Raw genomic sequence first — 24,249 nt, forward strand, 5'->3', positions numbered from 1 at the left:
ATTTGAAGAATTCATACTATTCAAACTTTTCTGAAAGCGTTTAAGTTTTCATTTTCCCTGTCTGACAGTTTGCTGAAAATTCCTGTGAGATAAAGTCTGGAATAGAGAGATTTTAGAGGTGCTAAAGTGGCATTTCAAGATTCAAGGGATAACTTCTGTGCCAAGAAAGAGGGAGAGCGCACGTGAGGCCTATTAGGAGTGTGAAACATTATTTTGAGAGGCAGCCAAAGACCACTGTATAATAAACTGGATTTTAGGATTTATTACATTGGATGACATGACTTGATGTTTGCCCACAGGCTGAAGCTGGGTGAAGCAGGTCATGAAAGTGAGTCAGAGAGACCACTGCTTGAGAGAAGTAAAGAGAGGACATGATCAATTCTGTATGAAAAGAAAGTCAGAGCAAATTACAGATTTACTGGAGAGAACGGTGTTCCTGCCCATGCCCCCTAGGTATAGCTATTTAGTACACGATGCAGTTTGACAAGCTGGCGCACGTGATTGCAAATTAGATGCAGCCCATTCACCTTAAGTTCAGGCTGCTGAAACATTCCTGTGACAACTGACATCTAAAATTCCTTGTTTCAGTGGAACACTTTTCTGGTGTCCTCAGTAAACACACCAACATACTCTAATAAACATTTCCAGAACAAAACTGTGTATGAGATTTAAACCTCTGAGCTTCTGATTATCCTGAAATAATGTGACTAACTTTTGAAAGTGCATTGTTCATTTTGGGATGCATGAGACAAGGAAAGAAAAAGTGTGAGGTACAATGTATAATACATATGTTCACCGTGCTATCTTTTTAATCCTAGGAAGATTTGTTAGACTTCATCAGTAAAAGAAGTATGTGTTCCTAGTGCTGCATGTGTTAGGCATTAGGGCCAGTATTAGGGTGGGAGTTCTGCCTCCAGTAACAGAGAACAGACTAAAGCACCTTTCTTAGTCACTGCCTATCCCAACAACCACAGCAGACATCATTTCTGCATGGATACTCAGAGAAAAATGCTTTCCCCTCACAGATAACAAGCTGTAGGTTTATCTAGTAGCCTTAATGAGTAAGGTCGGACATACACACTAATTAGTGTGAGTAGCAAAGGATTTGGGTGTGTTTGGCAAGTCCTAGTTATATCCTGCTAAGGGCTGGTATGGGTGTGATCAGGAGGAGTCACATGTACATTGGGTCCTACTGACTCTACCTTTGGCTTGAGAATACAAACCTAAACTCAAGCACATTTATCAAAGTCAGGTTTGAAACAGCTAGTAGAAAAAACCAAGAATTTATTTATTTTGTTACAAATCAGGCAACTTATGACTTCTACCTTTATCATTACTGCACATTAAAAAGTTTTTCTTCACACAAACTACTTCTTTTAATCTGAAACCATCATGTATTTAGTTTTTAAACTTAAGTGCCTGAATTCTCATCCTTTCATGACATGTGGACTTTTTATTTAAGTTTTTTTACTTGACTCTCTTTTCAAAACTAATCATTGTTAGCAATAAATGACTAATATACTCAAATAATATTAATTGCAATATTGCATGCTATTTGCAGTGGATAATTTTACAGGTTTAGGAAAGGACTTGGATGCTATGATAATAGTATGTCAAATAGTATGTCTTTAATTGTTAGCATAAATCCTCTCATTATTTTCCTGTGACTTACTGGGGCCAGACTTTGGCCTCTTCTAGTCTTTGAAGCTCACTGATTTTTAAGGTTTGGGGGTTTTTTTGTATCATTTGGTTTTAAATTAAACCATCAGGGGCTTTACTGTCTTTTGCAGATGTTGTCCAATAAGCATACTAAGTTAAGAAATCAATATATACAATACATGTCACACATCTGTAGCCTCCAGAGATATTTGCCAAAGAATTAAGTACCAATTACATGGTGCTCTTCACAGAGATTTTTCACAAAAATCCCTGAAGATGCCAGTGGTGAATAAATGCCTTAGGTTTAATATTTAGGAAAGCAAGAATCTCAAAGAACAAGTGCATCATGCTCTAGAGTAAAATAAGCCAAAATTAATAGATTCAGCAAAAATTAGTTCAAGATTTGATCTGGCACTAAAAACATCTAAACATAATTTGCCATGAGAAGAGAAAAGCACAATGCCACCAGTTCAAATTAAATGTTGGGGCTTTTTCCCTGTAAACTGTTCACAAAAATGCAGTTAAGATTTCATACAAAGCATGCATATGCTTTCTCAAAAAACTTTTTTTGGCAGCTATCAGTTAACATTATCCATCTAGCTGTCTTGTAAATTTTAAAGAAATTTTCTTCAAAATGAGCACTGAGTAATGTAGATATGAGATAGACGTCAATGTGGGTGATGAAATTAAAAAGCCCAGATTTGGGGGCTTCGGAAAAAAAGATGAAAACAAGAGTGATTTTTGATGTTTATATTTGTTTCCAAAAACCTGTAGTCATAAAATGGAAGGATGTAACAGATGCTAATTAACCAAGAAGATACATCAACAATAATACAAATGTCGATGGTTGTCCATGGAAATGTAAGCTCAGCTGAGATGACAGAATTCACCAAGAGTAGACACCTATTTCTGTTTTGTGATAGGACAAAATATATGTACTTCATGAAAACAATATTTTCCTAACATTGCCAAAATGTCAAAAACTTTGTAGCGCTTTGATAACTTCTTTTCCAAACACCTCTTACATTAATTTTTCTACAGATAAGAGGACACTATGGCAACTGAGCTTAAAATTTTGTACAATTTTTTACGTGTACTACATAAAATTATAATTGAACTTGGTTTTTGCTTTAACAGAGAGAAAATTACTCAAGGTTTAAGAGATATCCATGCACAGATAAAGACATATAATTTTATTGCACCTAGTAAATTGCTCCTGAAAATGCTAAGATTCTCTCTCACCAGCTCCCACTCTTATTGATCCCTTCAACATATTAGGTAAAATAGCATTCCTAACTTCTGGGTATTAATGTGAGATGTGGAATGATTTAAAATTTATTTCTTCTCAAAATTTCCTGAAGTTGCAAAAAAAAAGTACATATATTTTCTGGTAAGAAACATATATTTGTCTTTAGAGGGTGCACAGTTGCAAAGGAATTATATGTTCTCATTTTCCAAACAATTTAATAATTTAGAAATATGTCTAGCATATAGCTTCTCAGTTCCATGTGTAAGGATGAGCTCCAAGGATTTTTGATATGTTGTTACAAAGTGTCATACTGTTAGCTCCTTTCTGTTTAACAGGGCTTTTTAAAGCTATGATGAGAGGTTAAGTAGTACCAAAAATCTATTTTTTCTTAGTTCTTGTTGTATGGTTACAGTTTTTATTACTTATATAGGGGTCTAACTGAAACAGTTTCAATCATTTTATTTTTGTCTCACAAAGGGATTTTTATATGTTTACTATTTTTTCTTATGACTCCCTGCCTGTCCATTTTCCTGACAGGGATCAGTACCACATTAATAACAGGGAATGAAAAAGGCAGGCACAGCTATAGAAAAGAAATCTTCATTGATCATATCAAGAAGACAGAGTTACATGCTGAGAAGTTTGGGTTTACCTGGAAAAAGCTTGACTGCCCATTCTCTCCCCTGAGGTTGTGGTAATACAACCAGCTCCTCAAAAACCTTGGGTTTTTTACCTCCATTTCAAGTCATCTCTTTAGAGCAAGAGCTGATCAGACCTCTACCAGCTTTTATATTTTAACTTTTTTTACTAAGAGGAGTTTTAGTATGTTTAGCACCGGTGGCTGCAAATATTTTGTTTATACAGCTGTCTGTAGTACTATTATCATGAGAGAAATTTGCCTATGAGGGATGGAAACTCTTAAAACCTAAAGAATATATAGACTGTTTCCAGGTCATATCAAGTAGAAATTCTCTTATCCATGGTAATGCTGTTGTGGTGAAGTGGGCTGGGGCAGGTCTGGTGTTCAACCTATACTTGCAAGTAGTACCACCACCCACACAGCTGTTTGTAGAATTCCGAATTTGGATTCCAGATCTAAATATTTGTTTGGATTGCTGAACCAGAATATGTTCAGAGAAATTGTGTCTATAAATAAAATACTAATAGCAGCTACCACACATAAAACAATATAGAAAATCTGTAAGGCTGATGTGAGAGTGCAGATCCAACACAAATGTATCCCTGATTGACAAAAACTGATCTACTGCAATTAGCACAATACAATAGTTAGCTGAGTCTGTACCAAATTTCAGTTAGACTGACACATATAGGGCAAATTTGTGCATAACAATCTCAGAATCACCTGGTTACATGTTTTCAGTCCCTTATTCTTATAAGCCTGTTTCCTGAGCATTGTCATAATTCTCTGCTCCATTTCTCTGTTGATATAGCTATACAGTAAAAGCTGTTTTCCAGGATGTTATTTCTTTTCTTTCTGGGTCTTCTGCTTCTGTCTACTTGTCTACTATACATAGTCTGAGAAAATGAACAATTATTTTTTTTTAATTAGTGCCTCTGAGCCTTCTCCATAGAATAAAAGATTAAGATCTACCTACCAGTTTACCAGTTCCAGACTTCCTACTTCAGTTTCCAGACTTTTAGTTACACTGCAATTTTTTATTTTGTATGTGTGTATTCTTGTGAACTGTTGACTTACAGAAAAATATGCTATCGTTTTTCATGGATCTATCAAGCTTCTGTGCAAGTAGTACCTATATTGAATCTGATTCCTAAAGTGATTAATGTAAGAGTAGTTCTTAGGCTTTGGGATTCCAGTCAGAAAATACCCACCTGGTGTATTTTTAATTCTACTTTTACAACAAGTTTTGAACCTAAATAATACTTTACCTAAACTGTCAACCCTTGTGCCCCAAACATACAAAATAGTCTGCTATTAAAAAACCCAGACAAAGAAACAAACCCAAACAGAAACATATTGCCCATTAACAAAGAAAAAATAATATTGGACCAACGCAGGCAGTTAACTTGCATTATAATCAATTCTGCAAGTGAGAGTAAACATATTAGAGTGTATGTTTAAAATTTGTATTTATTGAATGACCAAAGTTAAATATCTCAGAATAACATTCCCATTACCCTGCATGTTTGGAATAAGATGCCTCAAGTAAACAATATGGAATGTCTAACAGAGAAGCATATATAACATCTTTTCTGTCTATTGAACTTTTGCAGATAAGTAACAGTTTGAATTGTGTATTCCTTTTTAAGTTTCTTTCTTTGCTTGTGTGTTAAAATACTTCTTTCCTAATGCCCTTTGAAAAGATATCTGAAGGAAAGGAAAGGACTGAGTCTATTTTTGTGTATCATCCAAATTGTTGATGCATTCAAGATTTGCTCTCATTCTCATCTCAAAGCTAAATCATTATTTCTTTTATGGTCTTCATTTCTGGATGGAAAAATACAAATGAGAATTTCCAAATCCCCTCTTTTCCATTCATGTACCTATGTGTTTATATGAAGGTATTCAAGTGTGTGCATGTATGTGCAGACTGTATTTCATATGTGGATACTGTTCTGGGGTATACTAGATATAGGACCTTATTACTTGTTCATCTTACGAATTCTGTCATCAGCTTCATGCACAAGCAATTTGGTGATTAGTTTCACATACAAAGGTCAAAGCTCTTTCTCATCCAACTATCCCTGTTGTGGTTAAGGGGTGGAATTCATTAAATTAAAAAAGAGTAAGTGAAAATCTGTTGTCCCAGTGTTTGATTTACCTGTGTGGTTAAACCCTCAATGAAAAGTGAATTTGAGCTTAAAGTAACTATGAAAAATTGTTAAATTACAGTTTATGGTAAGTCCAGTCTCAGATTCTCATGTTCAAGCTTGCTATTTGTAAGATTCAAACAAAGTGTGCCAAAAGTTTTCTTACTACACACTAGCTTTGTTTCCTCATATCTGGACCCCTGCTGATTACTTAGTGATAGTTTGCTCCATAGACTCAAACAAGTGTCACTTTTAGCTGGTTCATGTGCTGATAATTTTGCTCTGATCTAGTAAGTTGGACAATCAATACATAAAATATTTACAGTGGTATCATTAAACAGTAATACATTAATTGCATTATAATCTCCTACTAAATTCTAGCAGCCTCTCAGGGATAACACAAAATCAGTTGAAGATCACAAGTAACAGGAATCAGAAATATAAAAATGTAAAATAATTACTTTGTACATAGACTTCAGACTAATTTCCTTTCCTTTTTCCCTCATATCTTGTCATTAAATTCTAATAGTAGAAGACCTGGGTGAACAATGGTACTTTTATGAAACTTCATTCAAAATAAAACAGCTTTTTTACTAGAGAATAATGAACATTTATCTTGAAGGTCTTTACACTGAGTGACAAAAAATGTGTCTGGCTTTTTTTCTATTTTTTGTGGTCTCAAAAAAACCAGAGAGAGCAAGTACACACAGTCACAGAAGTGACATATTTCTTTTCTATGACAGAAAGTAGTCACACAACAGTGTGTGGCAGACATACTTTTGAACTGAATGTATACATACAGATTTATACACGTATGTTTGTGTGTGTGTGTCTATCAGGTAATTTGAGATTACTGTGACGGGAATATTTAAAGGGCTGGCAGATTAGGACATTCTTTAAACTTTAAAATCAAAATTTACTACCTTAATTCATAAACCCCTTTGTGCTTCTTATATATTATTAATCATTATGACTGCAAATAGAAAACTGATTGTCATCATATCCTGAATTAGCTGTGAACGTACAATACCTTGAAGCCAATGCTGTAAGCTTATTGCATGATGGCTGCTGTCCACTGATGACCAGGTTTGAGCGCTCTTTGATAACAGAAATGAGAACAAACATGACCTAATCTTCTTTAAGTTCATGACTGACAATTTATATCTCCTGCTACGTCCACCCAAAAGGGATCTCAGACGGTGTCCAGATACTGTTTATCTTGGTTTTGGTTTTGACAGTCAATATTTTTGTGTGCAAGCAGAGTGTTCTACCTACCTGAAGTGCCTTGCATTTATTTTGTTCATTGTTCTTTACCTTAAGACTGCAATTTCTGACACTTTGATTGCTCCTGCATGCAACTTGCACCTTTGCTCATCACATCTCTCCCATACCTGGATCTAATGCTTATATATTATGGCTGGCATACCATGAGAGTGTCACAAAAGTTTTAATACTATTGCTGGTAGCACTATTTTGATAGGTTTATATTTGCATTTCAGGCAAGTCACAAATAATATTACTCTGTTTAATGCAATTTTAATTCATAGCTTTCACAGACCTCTGCTTTAATTGCAATGCCATCTTCTTTGTTTGTTTTACTTTTTGCCCTAACAGTAGTCATGCCATTTGTTTATGAGACCAGACTGATTTTAGAATCCTAAATCTTCTGTATGGAAACTAGAAACACCATCTAAAATATACTGGGTCTGGCTAAGCCAGAGTTAATTTTCACCATAGTAGCCCTCATAGCACCCACGCTGGGTGCCGAAAACCACTGTAGTAGATTGGCCTTGGCTGGATGCCCACTGTAGTAACTCTGTCACTTCTCTCCTCAACTGGACAGAAATAGAAACAAAAGGTTTGTGGGTTGAGATAAGGGCAGGGAGAGATCACTCAGCAGTCACTGTCATGGGCAAAACCAGACTGGATTTAGGGAAATTAGTTCAATTTATTGCCAATGAAATCAGAATAGGCAATGAGAAATAAATCCAAATGTTAAAACACCTTCCCCCCACTCCTACCTTCTTTTTGGGCTCACCTTTTCACTCCCAATTTCCCTACCTCCTCCTGCCAGCTGTACAGGGGGAGGAAGGGGGCCGCAGTCAGCTCATCACATGTTCTTTCTTCCAGTACTTGCTCCTCAGTGGAAGGACTCCTCACACTCTTCCTCTGGTACATTGTAGGGTCCCTCCCACAGAAGTCAGTCTTCCACAAACTTCTGCAATGTGAGTCCTTCCCATAGGCTGCACTTATTCACAAACTATTCCACCATGTGTTCCTTCCATGGGGTGCAGCTCTTCAGGATCGGACTGCTCCAGTGTAGGTCCCACTAGGGTCACAGTTTAGGTCCCTTTCCACGAGCTGCAGTCCTTCAAGAACAGCCTGCTCCAGTGTGGGCCCCTCACAAGGTCACAAGACCCATCAGGAGACCTGCTGTACTACGCCAGTCCACAGGTCCTTGCCAGGAGCCTGCTCCAGTGTGAGCCTCCTCCACAGCTGCAGGTGGATCTTTGCATCCTCGTGCTCCTCCATGGGCTGCAGGGGCACGGCTGCCTCACAGGCTGCCTCAGGGGCACATGGTCTGCACCATGGACTGCAGGGGAATCTCAGCTTCCATGCCTAGAGTTCGTCCTGCCCCTCCTTCTTCACTGACCATGATGTCAGACATAAGCCGACATATGCAGACACAGCTGTTCCTCTTACATGTTCTCACTCCTCTCTTGTCTGTCTGCAATTATTTCTGGACAATAACTTTGTTTTTCTTCTTAAATATGTTGTCCTAGAGGTGCTACTGGCTTCTCTGAATGACTTGTCCTCAGCCAGCAGAGTGTCAGTCTCAGAGCTGGCTGGCATTGGCTCTGTTGGACATGGGGAAACTTCTGCCAGCTTCCCCTAGAAGTCACTCCTGTAGACACACCTGCTGCAAAAACATTGACACACAAGCACAATACATTAAGAAATGCAGTTTATTCCACTGAAGACTTTTCCCCTGTGATGATACACAGGATAGTTTGGGTATAAGGAACAAACTGGCACAGAACATTTTCTCATAAAGTTGGTCAAAACATATTTTTCATCTTACTCAAAATATTAGCTTGGTCAAGATATCTCATCAAGGTTTAGTCAGTCCCTCATTTATTATAAATTTTAAGCACAGCACAACTGTAAAAGTTCTTTCATTTTAAGCTTAAAGTCTGTCATGAATGTCCAGTAATTTCAATGTAAATCAGCATGTTTATTTGGTTTAAAAAACAGACTAAGCTGCCCTGTGTATAGGTGAATTTACACTAGAGATTTTATCAGTGTAATTATTTAATCAAAAAATCACATACCATTCAATTATTATTCTGCTAGTGAACATTTGCTATATAGATCCGACTCAATTCATTTTATTGGCAAGTAGAGCAAAAGAGTCAGCTCTCCCTGTTGCTATAGATTCATGGACTGCAGCCATAAAAGTCCATTCAATCATCCAGCATGGTTTTTTTTGTGTAATGTAAGATTTCAAATTAATTCCTGCTTGAGTTAGAGCAGCATGGGGGAACCAACCTGCATTTAAGACCTGAAGAAAAGCAAGTGCTTATCACTTGATTAAAATGTGTCTCATGCTATTCTTAAAACTATTTTATTTATAATTTGAATATATCTAGCTTCAACTACAAGCCATCTGGCATTATTATGTATTTTTTCTGATAGATTGAAGAAACTTCTCTTGCCAATCAGTGGTCCCCTTTAATTATAAGACTTAGTTGCTAGCAAACACTTTTTCTCCCCATCTTTACTTCTGTTCTTCTTCTTTTAACCTGTTCCATTTCAGTCATGTTTGATAGGAACTTCAAAGCTAAATGTTACTAACACAAAATTACAGCAGTCTAAGATAATAAAGTTTGGAGATTTTCCAGAGGAATTAGATCACAGTAGTTTTATTTATGAATTTCCAGATTACATTATTCCAAGGAATTACAGTCAAGGTATATTCTCAACTAATTATTAAAATTACTTAAAGTATTTTTCAGACCTCTGCTTTACATGATAGTGCCCACCCTGCTACAAAAAAAGCCTACTCTTTCTTTTGTATATTTTTACTGTATGCTTAGCTGTAGTTAACATTTTTCATTGGGTAGACCAAAGCTTATTGACAAAAATCAGACTTTATAATATCAGTAACTGGTCTCATTCAACTATTTCAACCATATTTCTCTTAGCACATTCAACGAGGAGCAATGCTTTCCCATGAGACATAGGCAACAAACAACAGTAAAACACAAAAAAGTGTGTCCTGCTAGAAACTCAACTACTAAAAGTTTTTCAACTCTCAGTTAATTTTGAAACTTTCTATCTGGACAGTTTTACCTCTATTTATTCTGTGTGAGACTAATTTTGTACCTTCATTTTTCATTATACAAGGTGTGGTATAAGATCAAGAGAAAGACTTGTGGTGCAATGGGTGTATTTCATCAATCTCATTTTAATTGTTAACAAAACTTATAGTGTTGAAAAACATATCAAGTCAGTTTGATGAGATTTATTTTTCATAAAACCATTTTGACTGGCGTTTATTATATTTACCTCCTTTATTTCTTTATTAATCAAGTGTTCTCTCAGCCTCTTCCCATTACTTTGTCTGAGATCAATGTCAGACTGACATGCCTAACATCACCCAGGTCATCCAACTCACCTTTCTTGAATGCTATCACAATATCATCTTTCTTTCAGTCTCTGGAGGACTGCCCCAGTGCTCCAAAACTTACAGAAAATCAATGTTAATAGTGCAGAATATTCATTGGTCAGACATTTTGCAGCAAGTTAAGTAAACTCTCTGATTAAAACCCATTAAGCTTTAGCACAGGCTGTGCAACATTAACCCAATAATCAAGAAAGAAAAAGTATACCTTTTTTCAAGTAATCTAAATACAACATCTGATATTTTCATAAGCACAGAACATAAAAACATAAATGTGATTATTAATGGATAAAACTTAGAATTATTTCTGACACACAGAGAACCTCCTCCTTTTTAGCCTTATATTGACTATATTTCTCTATGTGTAGTCCTAGTTTTCTTTCAAATTCCTAGCTTCTGATTTGTGTTCTTCCATCTGTAACATAGAGACATCTTAATTAATTATTTAGCTGCAGATTTTGGATTCTTCATATCTGGAGACATACAAAAAGCTGTCTGTATATGGCTTTAAGCTCTAAGTGCCCCTGCTTGAGCAAGGGTTTGGACTAGATGCCCTCCAGCTGTCCCCTCCCCACCTTAACCATTCTGTGATTCTATTGTCACACGAAGTTAAGACCTAATATGTTTTCCTTGTGTCAAATCTAAGAATTTTTGGTAAGGAAGATGCCTTTTATAATTTTTCTTTTTTCAACTAATATTTTAGTTTGATCTTTGATCTATATCCAGTGCTTGAAAGCTGCACTGAATTCCTTTCACAAGCAGAGGTTTCCCCCCAAAGTCCTGTAAATTAGCAGTTACAGAGTCAGTCACCCTCTTCAATAGAGCAATTTGATGTCTATGTCAGTAAATATATTTCCAGATTAATAGACTAAATTCATGTATCAATTGTTGCTTCTGAGATGTAGCAGGGTACTTTTTAAAAGTGCTCTCCTTTTCTTTCTGCATACTCAGGTCTCTCCTTCAGTACTTTGAAGTTTATTCAAGGATGAACTATGAGGATAACTTTACTTGAAAAGTGTACAAAGTCATGTTTCTAGTTTTAATGCCAAGAAAAATATGTATATTTAGAGAATATTACATATAGACTAGATATAAATATATATTTAAATAAAACATATATAGGGTGTGGATTCATTTCCTGATTAAGACAGTATATTTAGGTCCATACATGTAGTTTTCTGCCTCTGTGTTAAATATATAGCTGTGTACCACCCAAAATGGCCCGACAGGATGATGTCAATGCTGTCTAAGAGCATTCAGTTTACTTCAACCATCCACACAGGTCTGACGTGGTATTCACAGGAAACCCAAGATCTCAAACCCCTAGAAAACACATACTGAACATACAATATACTGAGGTTTTAGCTACCATAAGCAATGGAGTCATGTTTCAATTGCCTGCAGACACGTGTCCAGTGCCATCCAACATGCTCTAAGCCATCTCCTCCTCAGGTTTTAGAAATCTGTGTTTTGAAGGAGCAATGAAAACTAGAATGAAGCTCTTAATCATCCAGGTTTTGCTTTTCTTGAGAGAGGTTCTATTTTTCTGCTGTATTTTTCCTTCATTTTAAAGCATTTCAATCACTTTTGAAACAGAGAAAACACTCATTTTTCTTAGTTTAAATTAATATTTTCATAAGTTTACTTATAATTTTTTCTGTGGAGCAATTATAACAATTTCTATGTCAATTCCTTGAATGAATATCTGACTGATATTCTCTCCTATGAACTCAAGGTGCTTTCTCTCTCACACATTTTCACAGTACCCAAAAAAAGGTGGTTTTGGTCGGAGAAAATTGTGCATCTTAACAGTGGCCTTTTTACTGAATTGATATATACTTGAAAAAGTTATTTATATATTGAAATTTTCAAATAAAAGCTTTTGAGTAATGTAGCAGAGTCTTTGAAGCAGCAGTTCAAGATTAATTTCTAATTTCAGCTTCCTGGAGAGGTTACTTTTTTAGATAATGAAAACTGTCTTTTCTTATTATATGTCAATAGGATTTTTTTCATATTATAATTTTGGCATTTCAAATTCAGAATTTTCATCGTATCTCCATGTTTGCACTTTAATTGGATGAGACTATCCAGCAGATTAGAACAAAAATGCCAACTTGTATTTCTAACCTTATTATTTTAAAAACTCTGAGGAACCGTATGAATTTGGCATTACTGCGGTGCTGTTTCACTGAATAACCAAGACAGACAGAGTGAATTTATGGCTATTTGGAGTATTTGACAAATACTAAAGGAAAATTGCTATATAAGCAATGTATAAATACAGTCAAGCAATTTATTTCTCATTTTCTAAGAAGCAATTTGATAAGAAATGTTTGCAGAATTAAGTGAATGGCTACATTATACATGTTAGTAAACAGATTGGATTATTTTCTTCTTTCTCCTTGTGATAAGCAACTTTGCACTTCCCTAGGTGTGACTTTATTGGTGTATGAATAATTCAGCTTTTTCAACTAACTTATCTCAAGAATGAGTGCTATCCAACATTTTTTCTTTCCCTTTCCTGCTATGCTCTTTGTCAATTCTTCCTTATGAAGTAAATTGTTGAAATATAGACAAAAGGGAGCTAAAGACTCCTCAAGGCACAGTGAGTGAAACAGAGGAATATTCAGTTTGCAGAAGTTATTCTTGATTTATTCTTGACAGGTTTAATTGAATTAGATTTCTAGGGGAAATAGCAAATGTTGATCAGAGATGACAAGCACCTTTTGACAGTTTTTATAGCTTCAGCATACTGCATATCAGTAATATGTGAATGGACATAATATTACCAAATTCATTTGTTAAGGTTGACATTCATGATTGTCAAGTAGTCAAAATTCAGGTTGAAATTATAGCAGTTCATATAAGCAATGGTTTCATCATCATTCATGAAATTTCAGTGATACAGTGTCACAGGGAGATCTGGAATTCAGAACATGTGCAAAAATATTTTGAATAGATTGACTTATTTGCTGCAAAATGAAAATTCAGGTCAACATTGATATATGCAATAAAAAAGGTGAGTATGATTGATGTAATGCTTAGATTTTCACATAATTTATTTTTATTTGAATGAGAAAAATGAGGCTTTTTTCAACATTTCAATAATATGTGCAACAAATTTTAAAAGTCAGTGAGTCTCACAGGGTTATTATACGTAGTGAAGCCCTTATAATATAGTAATAATGGTTAACAGTTAATAATTTAGCTGGAAATTAGAGTTGCACCGGTCATTTTCCTCAGCTTGTGAATTTAAAATGTGTGCTTCAGGATATCTAAAAGCATTTGGACATATAAAGAAGCACACTGGTTTCCAGACGTTTTAGATAACAGCTGTATGAAGCTATACTTCTGAGAAATAAGTTACCTTTTTTGCAGTCATAATAAGTGGATCCCCTGCTTGTTAAAGCTCATTTGAAAACCCTTTTTCTTAATCTTGTCTGTTCTTTTGGTGATATTCTGAAACCAAAATGTCTTCATATGAAAAAAATGCTAGCATTCCTTGACTTCCAAAACTCCCAAGGTCTATGTTACATACGATGATGACTAATTATGTACACTAATTTGGCATATATAATATCATATTAAAAGTCAAATGAAAACATTCTGCAGCACAGACTCTCTAAAGTCTTTGAACATGTTCACACATACATTTTACAATTCTTTCTGCATACTTCAGCTGCTTAAATGTTGACCTTATGGAAAGCCTTTGGGGTAAAATATGTGAATGTTAATAATCCCCTAAACACTTATTTACATTATAAACTCTTAAAGCTTCAAAGGAACTGTCACAGGCTCCTCTCCCAAACATTTCAGTCCCATGTCCATTCATCATTTGCTTTTATCATGCAAATTTGCAGACAGAAAGAAAACTCTGGACTGAATGAGACATTGGCACTTAGGACAAATATAGGTTTTTTTCCAGTGAGTGAGTAATGTTCTTTAATTTCAGCCTTTGTTAACATAATTTCAATCACAGTTTTACAGATTCCAGTTATAAAATCCATTAATTTTGCGTAAGTTGTGTAAAGTTAATATTATCAATATAAGCATGACACAGCCTTGCCAGGGACTCCAGTTAGGAGGGAACCTCAGGATTGCTTTGCACAAGACCAGTAGGCAGTTTCTTCAATGAGAACTTTATAAGCCAGTTTAAATCATAAAGCTGTAAAAGAGTATACCAGATTGAAGGAGAAAAGTGATGATGAAATAATGTTTAGAGCTGCTGAAATCTGTTTGTCAGAATACTTTTCATTGCAAAGTGTTGTTCCAATCACACTCTTAGTGTATGAGATTGTTGTTCCAATCACACTGTTAGTGTATGTGAGATTATGCAGTCTTAGATTAAATTTGAGTTACCAATATATTCTACATTAAACTTCTCATAAAAAGCTCAAGTAGTTATTTATTCTATATTATATTTTATTTTGTAATTTCTTTCATATTTTTGCATTCTTTAGTATATTTATTTTATTAGTTCTATATTTTATGAGTTTTGTAATAGTAATAGACAGTATTTAGTACCACACCTAAATTGCATAATAAATAGCTTAAGTATGTTACTGGCTTTTATGTAACCCTCTACATCTTAATGTTACCTTAATTGAAATATTTATTTTCCTAGATAAAGATATCGTCTGCTGATGGAATGTCAGATCATTTCATTGGAGCACAAACAAGAGTTCTGCTCTAGAATATAAGGTAAGACCTTCAGGTACTGATTGGAGGCATGGCTGTTTCAAATAGGTTATGTACCAGTCCAGAATATTTTTGCAGGATATTAGAAATTATGTCATGCTCACAACAGCTTTTCTGAACCTACACTGTTAAGAATTTGGTCCCAAACACAAAGGTTCAAAATTGTGTCAAAAGCACACACAAATTCTACTTATCTTTCTTTACAGATGTACAGATCCTTGAAAATCCTTGCTATTCAGGTATGAGCTTCCTTTCAGAAACCTTCAATAGAAAATAAATAAGAGAGAAAAAAATTCTAAAGGAAGAACTTTATTATATGTTTTCTCCTTATAGTTCCATTTTTCTCTGTCACACAGAAGAAGTTTATATTTTCTTGGATTATTTCTGTATCTTAGAAGAGAAAAATGCAATTAAAATCTCTTATAGACTTATCAGACAGTTGAAAATTAAGCAAAATATAAAACACTGCATTATCTTAACTGTATCAAGCACTACATAAGATACTGTGGTATTTTATACAAATCTCACAGAAACAGACAACAGTCATATTATGCAACAAGAAATAAAAACAAGCCTACTTGGTTTTACATTCTTCTAATGCACAAGGGATTTCCAATTGAAGACATAAATCATGTGGCATATCTAGAAAATAAAAAGCCACTTTTAAAGTGGTTTAAACTGAAACAAACTCATCATAGATAGTTGTCATTTCAGTCTAAGTAAATTTAGCATTATAGGTTAAAAACAGAGGCAAATAAATCAACCTATTCTGACTGCCTCTGATCTGCAAGTTCTTTGCAAATACCTAGTCACAAAACTCAGCCTTTGGAGGATTCTTTGCAGTGTAGGTGTTGTGTGTGAGCACACAGATATGAATTGTTATCGCTGGAGGAAACTTTCATTGCAGTGGATTAACATAAGTTTTCTAAAATTCCAGATGGTGAGAAAATAGCATAGCTATTTTAAATAGTATTTTATTTCCAATTTAAAAAAATATCTAAGAGAATACTATGATTTAGAACATATTTGTTTGGGATATAAGGTTGATCCACTTTCAACTAATCTGGAAAAAAACATTTCACAGCTTGTGACATCAGCCGTATCATTTCAGTGTGACCACTTTTTATGATTTCTGTACTCTGTACTGGGGAATAACATTTAGTGTACTTTAGAATTTGTTTTATCATCTTGTAGTCAGTGGATGCTGAGACAGAAACCTAATTTTTTAAAATATTATTTTAAGGTTTAAACTTATGTTACTTTTAATTGCTAGAATACTCCACTGAAATGAGTGACAGGAAAGCTGAAAAACATTCTGAAAATGAAACCTGAAAAAAAAATTTAAAGCAATAGAGAGGTCTAAAAGGGAGAGGTTATAAGAGCAAACAACTCTGAACTACAAACACTTGAATAAAGAAATCTGCAGAAGAACAGTGTGCATGCTGGAGTCCAATATCAAAGAAAAATGTTGTCCTTCTGAGCACATCCAGTGCCTGACTTTGCCTGACTACTGGATGAAAAGAGAAATGGGCAGTTTTATAATGTGCAAATATAGCTGTATTACAGCTTTGAACTTACTGACCATTGCGCTTTTTGTGGGAAACTACATTAGCATTGATTAATGAGGGTTGTTGGAAAATATTCAGTTTGTAACAAATAATTAGTGGAAGGAAATGATCAAGTTCTTCTGTATGTCTATGGTCTCCATTCTTTTATTCAAGTTTGAAAGCCTCTTGATTTAGCCCTGGCTCTCAAAACAATTGCCACAATCATTCTAAGTTTGCTTTTCTGGGTAGTACATGTCATTCATAAGATTTCAGATATGGTGTGTCCTACTGACAGTTGTTCTTATTTTTGAAACGCATTTTGAGGTCAATGAGCTGTATCGTGTTCATAATGGGCAGATTAAGCATTTCTGTCATTTTATATCAAAATGAGAAATACTAGTTTATTGAATATTTTCATTTATTTGTCTCTCCTGCAACATATATTTCCCCAGCAAATTAAATTGTAATGTTTGTTTTTATTTTAGATGTTAAAACTAAAGATGTGAAAGGAGATCTCATGTGAAGAATTCAAATAAAATTCTCCCTTCCAATCAGAGCTCCAGCTGTGCAGTTAGTAGGACAGCAGGCAGAACAGTGACAGTGACAGAAGATACGAGTGGAATTGAAAAGAGATCTAATATCAGGAGCACCCTCCTACAGTACCAGGAGTACAGGCTAGAGTAAAGGGAATACTACAGTACCTCTAAACTTTAGAATGTGGTGTTGGACTTGTAAGATAGATCCCTTCCCAATTGCATTGTGTCACCTTTTTCCTAATGAAATTCAAAGAATGTTTGTTTAACGCTCATGCAGACCTGGACTGTCACCAGAAGCTGACTCTCCACCTGTTTGCTATACTATCACTTAAGGCAGTAAATATTTTTTCAGCAAGACTTCTCCAACGTGAGCAATTAATTCAGTTAACACACTCACATAATGGAATCAAGAAGAGAAAATAAATTGAAAAATTAAAAGAAAAGTGTCATATGCTTTAGCCTGAAAAATATTGGGAATTCCTGATAAAACATGTTTTATGCTGCAGTGGGTGACAAAATGTCAGAACACATCTTCAGAAAGTTAACACATGCAAGAAGTCTCTCTCTTCACACCTTGTAATTTGAAAATTATTTCCACTGCACTTGGAATTGAGGTAATGATACTTGAATTGTGTGGGCAAACTGACTGGAAAAAACATTGACAGACAGAGGAAAACTGTATACAACCTTGTCAGCAGTGTGGCACAATGTCAAATTTTGACTCTTACAGATTGACTATACAGAACAGGAGCTGTTAAACAGTTCCACAATGTATTGATAACTTTCTCTACTCTATTTCACTTATTTTGAATCGATATAATTATATAGCAGCTATCAAAAAGGAAGTTTGTCTCTGTATTTATCATTTTTTTGTTCCTCCAAGACATTTTTTGATTGGACCTATAATAACTAGATAAATTCAATTTTCAAGTGAAGTTATTATAAAAGAATAATTAATTACTGATAATTATTTCTACTGCTGTTTCTGGACTTTTAACACCTGGAGTAGCCACAATATCTGAGGCTCCGTTGTGCAAACTTTAGCGAACAATTGACTTTCAGAATTAATTAGCCCACTATTTAAGATAAACTCTTAAAGCTTCACAGTAAAATATGTCTGGCTTTCCATACTCCTTGGTACAGAAAGTTTCAATGAATGTAATTGTACCTATGACTCCCAAAATTTTGCTGCTCTGTTGGTTGGTTTTTTCTTAGTTACATCTTTACTGCTGTTATGAACACAGATTCTTGAGTTAAACCTCAAGTTGCCAAAGCTGGGCAGTTTAGTTTAACCAATCTGTAGCTGTTCAGTGTAAACATGAATTTCCCTGTCAAGACAAATTGCTCTTTCTCTCCAGCATAGAGAATGCCCTGGCAGGGAAGCCAGACTAGAGGAAAACACACATGGGGTATGGACCTCAGGCCTGACCCCTCACATCAGCCCAAACTAATATGGCCATATGGATGCAGAAGAACCTACAACTGAATAGAAAATACTAGGCAAGTAGAATCTTTCCCTGATTTTTTTTTAAATTGTTTACTTTGATTCTTCAACTTCTGATCTTTGAAGTGTTGCCTAGAATCAAAAGACAAAAACTTTCCAAACAATAGTAAGAGTGGTAAGATAAAAACCAAGTCTTTAATGAAAGCTTTCAGGTGCACAAATACTTGATACACACGTGATACAGGATTTCTATAATTTTTATAAGGTTAATTAATTAGTATATCTAGCAGGTACATCCAATAAGAGACCAGTTGCCCCAGCAACCCACCCTTGGATCAGCCCCTTGGAGTTGGTCCAAGGGGTTCCTTGTCCTATATCTTGCTACGTCTTTCAAATTCTGGTGAAAAACAAGGTGTCTTTGTTAGAAATTCTCTTCTTGGGAATAAGACTAAAAAGAATTTCAAGAAAATGCTGGAAAGGGTTAGCTTATTATTCTAAAACGTGAGAAAGGGCAGGAAAAGTACTAGAAACTATATAACTGTATACTAAAAATCTACAAAGCTACAAATATATGAAAAAGCTAAAAAACTAGGCATCAGCAGAGATAAAAAAATAAAAATTATGTAAAATGGAACATATTGAGAAAATTGTAACAAATGTTGTGCATGAATAGTTAATAACTATAGATGCCTTTTTTGCTTCAGACTGGTGCATCTGTCCTCTACAGTAAAATGTTAAAAGTGTTCTGCTGTGGAACATAGTTTCCCTCCTCTAAAACTGATGTAATCAGATTTTCAGGTAAAAACCCTCAGCAGTTTATTCCTATGTAAGTACCTACTGAAAGATCTTGTACATCCCTTCTTTGATTCATTATTTATATGGGTTATTTCAACACACTAAATTTACTGGCTCAAGAGGCTTTAATAATATACCACATTCACTTTCAAAATCAAGTAATGTTCTTACCTAGAAATCATTCTTCTACTCTCTCTATAAGGGAGATTTATAGAATTCTGTAAGAACAGCTCAAAACACCACACTGGGATTGGAGAATGAGGAGTTAATGTGTCAAACTTTTGAGGGAGAGGGGAAGAGATTGGAGTATGTCTTTCTCATCATGGGCCTATTACAAGCTAACACAACTTAAAAGACATAACAAATAGCCTTTCAGAAATCCACTGTGAAGCAAGAGTCAGCTGAAAAAAAAAGGAAAGCCGTTTTTTACATCAGTATTTTGGTCTGATTTTGGCAGACATGCATTCATCATGACTGCATATGAAGACACTGAATACCTAAAGAAAAGAAGGGAGTTACTGATTTTCATGGGAAAATGTATAGCTGTTATATGGCTTCTTTGCCTACAACAGAAAGGCATAACATGAATCAATGCTGAAGTCAAAAAAAATGAAATTAAAAGTAAAGCACGATGTATTTTTAATACTATTATTAACCTTGGTAACAAGCAACAAAAGAACTAATAGATTCTCTGTCTTCTGGTGTCTTTTAGTGAAGATTATATTTCCTGGAAGACAAGTATTAGCCAGTGATCCATATCCAAATGTAGATAATCAAGTTCAGTGGAGGTTGTCTGAAATGTAATGGCCTGTGATATACAATACAACAGACTAGCTGATGCAATGATGCTTTCTGGCCTTGTGTATTTTGAATCAATAAACTTAAAGCTGAAGAAAAGTGCAGAGCCACAGTTATGTTACATATGCTATAACCTATTCCTCTCTCATGAGCTTCCAAGGATACAGTATTTTAAATAACATTTCTTTCTTCTTAATATAATAAGAAAAATGCAGTTTTCTTCTGAAATAAAGAAGAATAAGGGTAAAAATCCGCTCCTACTGACATTACTGGAAGTGCTGATATTAAGTACAATAAAGTAAAAACTTCAGCCCAAATCTCTAGCTCCAATGGCTGAGAATAATATAAACCCTGAAGTTCTAGCATTAGGGAAGGAATTTATCATTTTGTTTGAAATCTACATCTAAGCACAAATATGTTTAAAAAAATTGAATTATATTTAAGTGCCATATTTTTTAGTAAATTTGTATAATTAAATGAACTGATTTAAAGCCTTTGGCTGACTAGACCTTAGAAATGTATGTCTAGTATGTACATGATTCTGCTACCTGCAATTCAAGAAGGTAAAGCTTAACAAAGGAATTTAACAAGATGTGTAACAAGTCCAGTATGCTGTTTCGGCCCGGACAAAATTAATTTTTGCAGTAGCTGAGGGGGTGTGTCTGCGGGCATATCTAAGAGGTTATTCAACACCATCTTATCTCATTGTCAGGAGCCGGCAAGAAGAGACTCTCTCTCTTCCCCTTGTTTCCAAAAAAGGGGCATCCCTTTCTGTTTGGGAAAAAACATGGTGGAGGGAGCAGAGAGGTGGTGCTGGCTGCAGTCGGGTTGGTTTGGGTTGGACTCAGTGAGCATTTTGCATGTAAATCACCCTCTTTTGTACACTTTTGTTATCAATATTGTTGCTACTACTATTCATTTTTCTTATCTCATAGCTGTTTCCAGTAAGTTGTTTTTATCTCAGTCTATGATCTCTGCCTTTTTTATCTCCCACCAGAGCGGGGAGGGTAGTGAGTGAGCCTGTGAGGGGAAGAGAGCACTGAATTAGCAGGTGCCACTCCTAAATCACGACATCCAGTAATGAGAATCTGGCCGTGGTTATTATGTTAGGAAAATTGTATAGCTGTAGCAAAATTAATAGATTTTCTAAAGCATAAACTGGGATGATGTTTTTCTATTGGAGGTGCTGACCCAGAAAACAGAGGAACCCTGATGACTAAGTAAAGAGATCCTGTAAATACAGAAAAAAAGGCAGAAAAAAAGGAATGACACATGGATGGAGAATTAAGAACAGGATAATTAACAATATTAAAAATAAAAAAGAAAAACCAACCAATATTGTTTAAAGACAAAGTCGGGCAAGACGAAAATAAAACTTACCTTCACCTGTCCTTCTCAGCTGCCTTTCAATCCAGTCATTGTCATTAATTTTTAGCCTCTGATATTCTGCTGAGCATCTGATATGCATGTCCTAAAGATTCTCCATTGGACTGCATTTAAGTCACTATCTAAAGTATATGTATTAACATTAAAATTTTATAGAACATATATTGTGGAGTTGTGAAGTTTTAACAAAGGTGTCCTGTCAATCTTTTTTTAGATTCAGCCTTGTTAGCAGCCTTGTTCTTTTTATACCTTTTCATTTTCACGAAGGGTAATTAACCTCTCTGTGTGGTGACAGTTTTGAAAAAATGTGAAGTTATTAATGACCATCATGATTCTATTAGATATGCAAAAGATCAAATTCAGTAGGAAATTTCAATCAAAGCAGAAAAGGTAAGATGCTAAGCTTGAGTCTCTTAGCATTTCCTCAAGATCCATAAAGAATTTGGAAGAACAATAGCATAACCTTCATCAAAATTCCATGAGAACATTACTGTGTTCCTAGGACATACTGCAATACAACACCTTGCAAATACTTACAATCTGCTTAGGTATTCAGGGTATATCTTGACGGCTGCCAGTTTCATTTATCATTAAGATATTCTCCAAGAACGTGGAAGAAAAATTTACTTTAACACAAGTCATATATATACATATATGTATTTTAATCAGTAGAATTTTGATAAGAGTATTGAAATCTGCTGTTTTATTTATGTTTCATGTAGAAAAATTCAATAGACTGTTGTAGTCTGAAGCTGCCTTATAAAGAGATATCTATCTGGAGAAGTGATAATGTCTATTTGTCTTACTCATTTTAGTGAATTCCCTTCTTCCCTACAAAAAGGTCAGATTATCTGGCTGAGTTCTGGAAACACACACAAAGACAAGATCGGAGAACAACACTCACAAAACTCAATCCATCAACCCACAGATGGATTACAAGGCTTCAGGTTTACCATTTACTGCATTTACAATTTTAAATCTTGCTACGGGATGAAAGTGACTTGCTAATGGAAAATTCAGTTGACTGTATAATGGGACAATAACTATATAACTATATAATGGAAAATTTAGATGACTCTATCACGACTTCATGAGTCTGAAGGCTCTTTTATCATTGTCTAATACTTCATGTCTCCTAGCATATTCAAAACTGACCGATAGCTTCCTCTTCTGATTAGACAGGATAGAGTTCTTTGCAGATCCAATGCTGTTGGACTTGCTACTCTTACCCCATTTATCATTCTGCTACCCTCTCAATTAATTAATTCACCAGTGTCAGCTAACAGTGCACTCAAAGCTCACAGTGTGCTCTGCCTCTAAAGCCATGCTTTTATTGTTTAGTATGCAATATAATCTAAGCATGAGAAAATTAAAAAGTGTTCAAACTCTATATTCTTTAATTCCATAATCCCCAAAATGCAGCAATCAGTATTTTTTTCATTTGTGAGTAAAAAAAATAAAACTCAGCAAAATAAGTATCAGATATATTTTAAATACTACTAATTGAATTACTTCTCAGCAAAACCTTCAGGTTAGCCATGGAAAATAGGCAGGAGGACAAACAGAAACAGTTTTGAATTTATAATACACATTTTTGATAGGCAAGCAAGCAAACAGACAAATAGATGTAATTCCTGAGCTTCAAAAAGAAAAGGAAGCAATTCTTGATCAGACTAACCCTTCTGTAAATACTACTACATTTGATAGATCAAGACAGTTTTCAATATATTAGAAATCTTTTACACTTTAGAGGTAATTTGGCACTGGATTTATACACTAATCAGCCTTCATCATAGTATTTTATGACCAACAGGTTTGAACTTAACCGCTGTCTAAAAACTGGTTTGATCACTCCGGAGTAGATTATCAATGATGACAAGTAAATTAAAAGGTGTTTTAAAAATAATAAAGAGTATTTAATGTTCTAGAATTTTTTTGTGCCAAAACTGTTCATTAGTTCAATAGTCAATATTTGGAGAAAGCAGTTGAAAGTGTTCCTTAAATATTGAGAAATTTAAAGGCAAATTACAATACACTTCTTAAAGTTCAGCTAGGATTGGGAAGAATAAGTTTGGGTTTTTTTAATATGTAAATAAAAGTCTCCAGTGAGCTGTTTACTCATACGTCTATAACATTCACATTCACATGTATAACATGAAGTGATTATTCTAGTACTTTTTGGAAGTGTGTTCCATTTTTTGGCCTTATACTAAAAAAATAGTAGTCCAAAAGTAAACAGCTGGGTATGATACTGAACAGAGGCACATGTGACAAGAACTCTGAATACTGAGCCCTCAAAGGTACCACAGGAACACTATCTCAGGTCCTTCACACAGCTTTAATTACTTATCTCAGCAAGTGCTACTGCAGAGCTAGGCAGGTAGCAGAAAGGTGGGCAGTGTCCAAGAGATTTCAGGTCTCTGACAGCACAGATGCTGCCCATAGGTACCCTATCTCATTGCTCAATCTGTTTGACCAAGAAGCACTAACCTGAATAAATTTGCTAAGCTGGACCTTGACAAGAGAGCAAAAACATGTCCAAAGGCTTGCTTACATATTCCAGCCACATCCAATAAATCTATTACTTCTTGAAAAAATTGCTTCACTTATACCCCTTAGGCTACTGTAGTTAGGATATTGCTTCAAAAGCAGTTGTCTAGTTG

This window comes from Corvus hawaiiensis, chromosome 5 (genome assembly GCF_020740725.1).
Source record: "Corvus hawaiiensis isolate bCorHaw1 chromosome 5, bCorHaw1.pri.cur, whole genome shotgun sequence".
Lineage (NCBI taxonomy): Eukaryota > Metazoa > Chordata > Aves > Passeriformes > Corvidae > Corvus > Corvus hawaiiensis.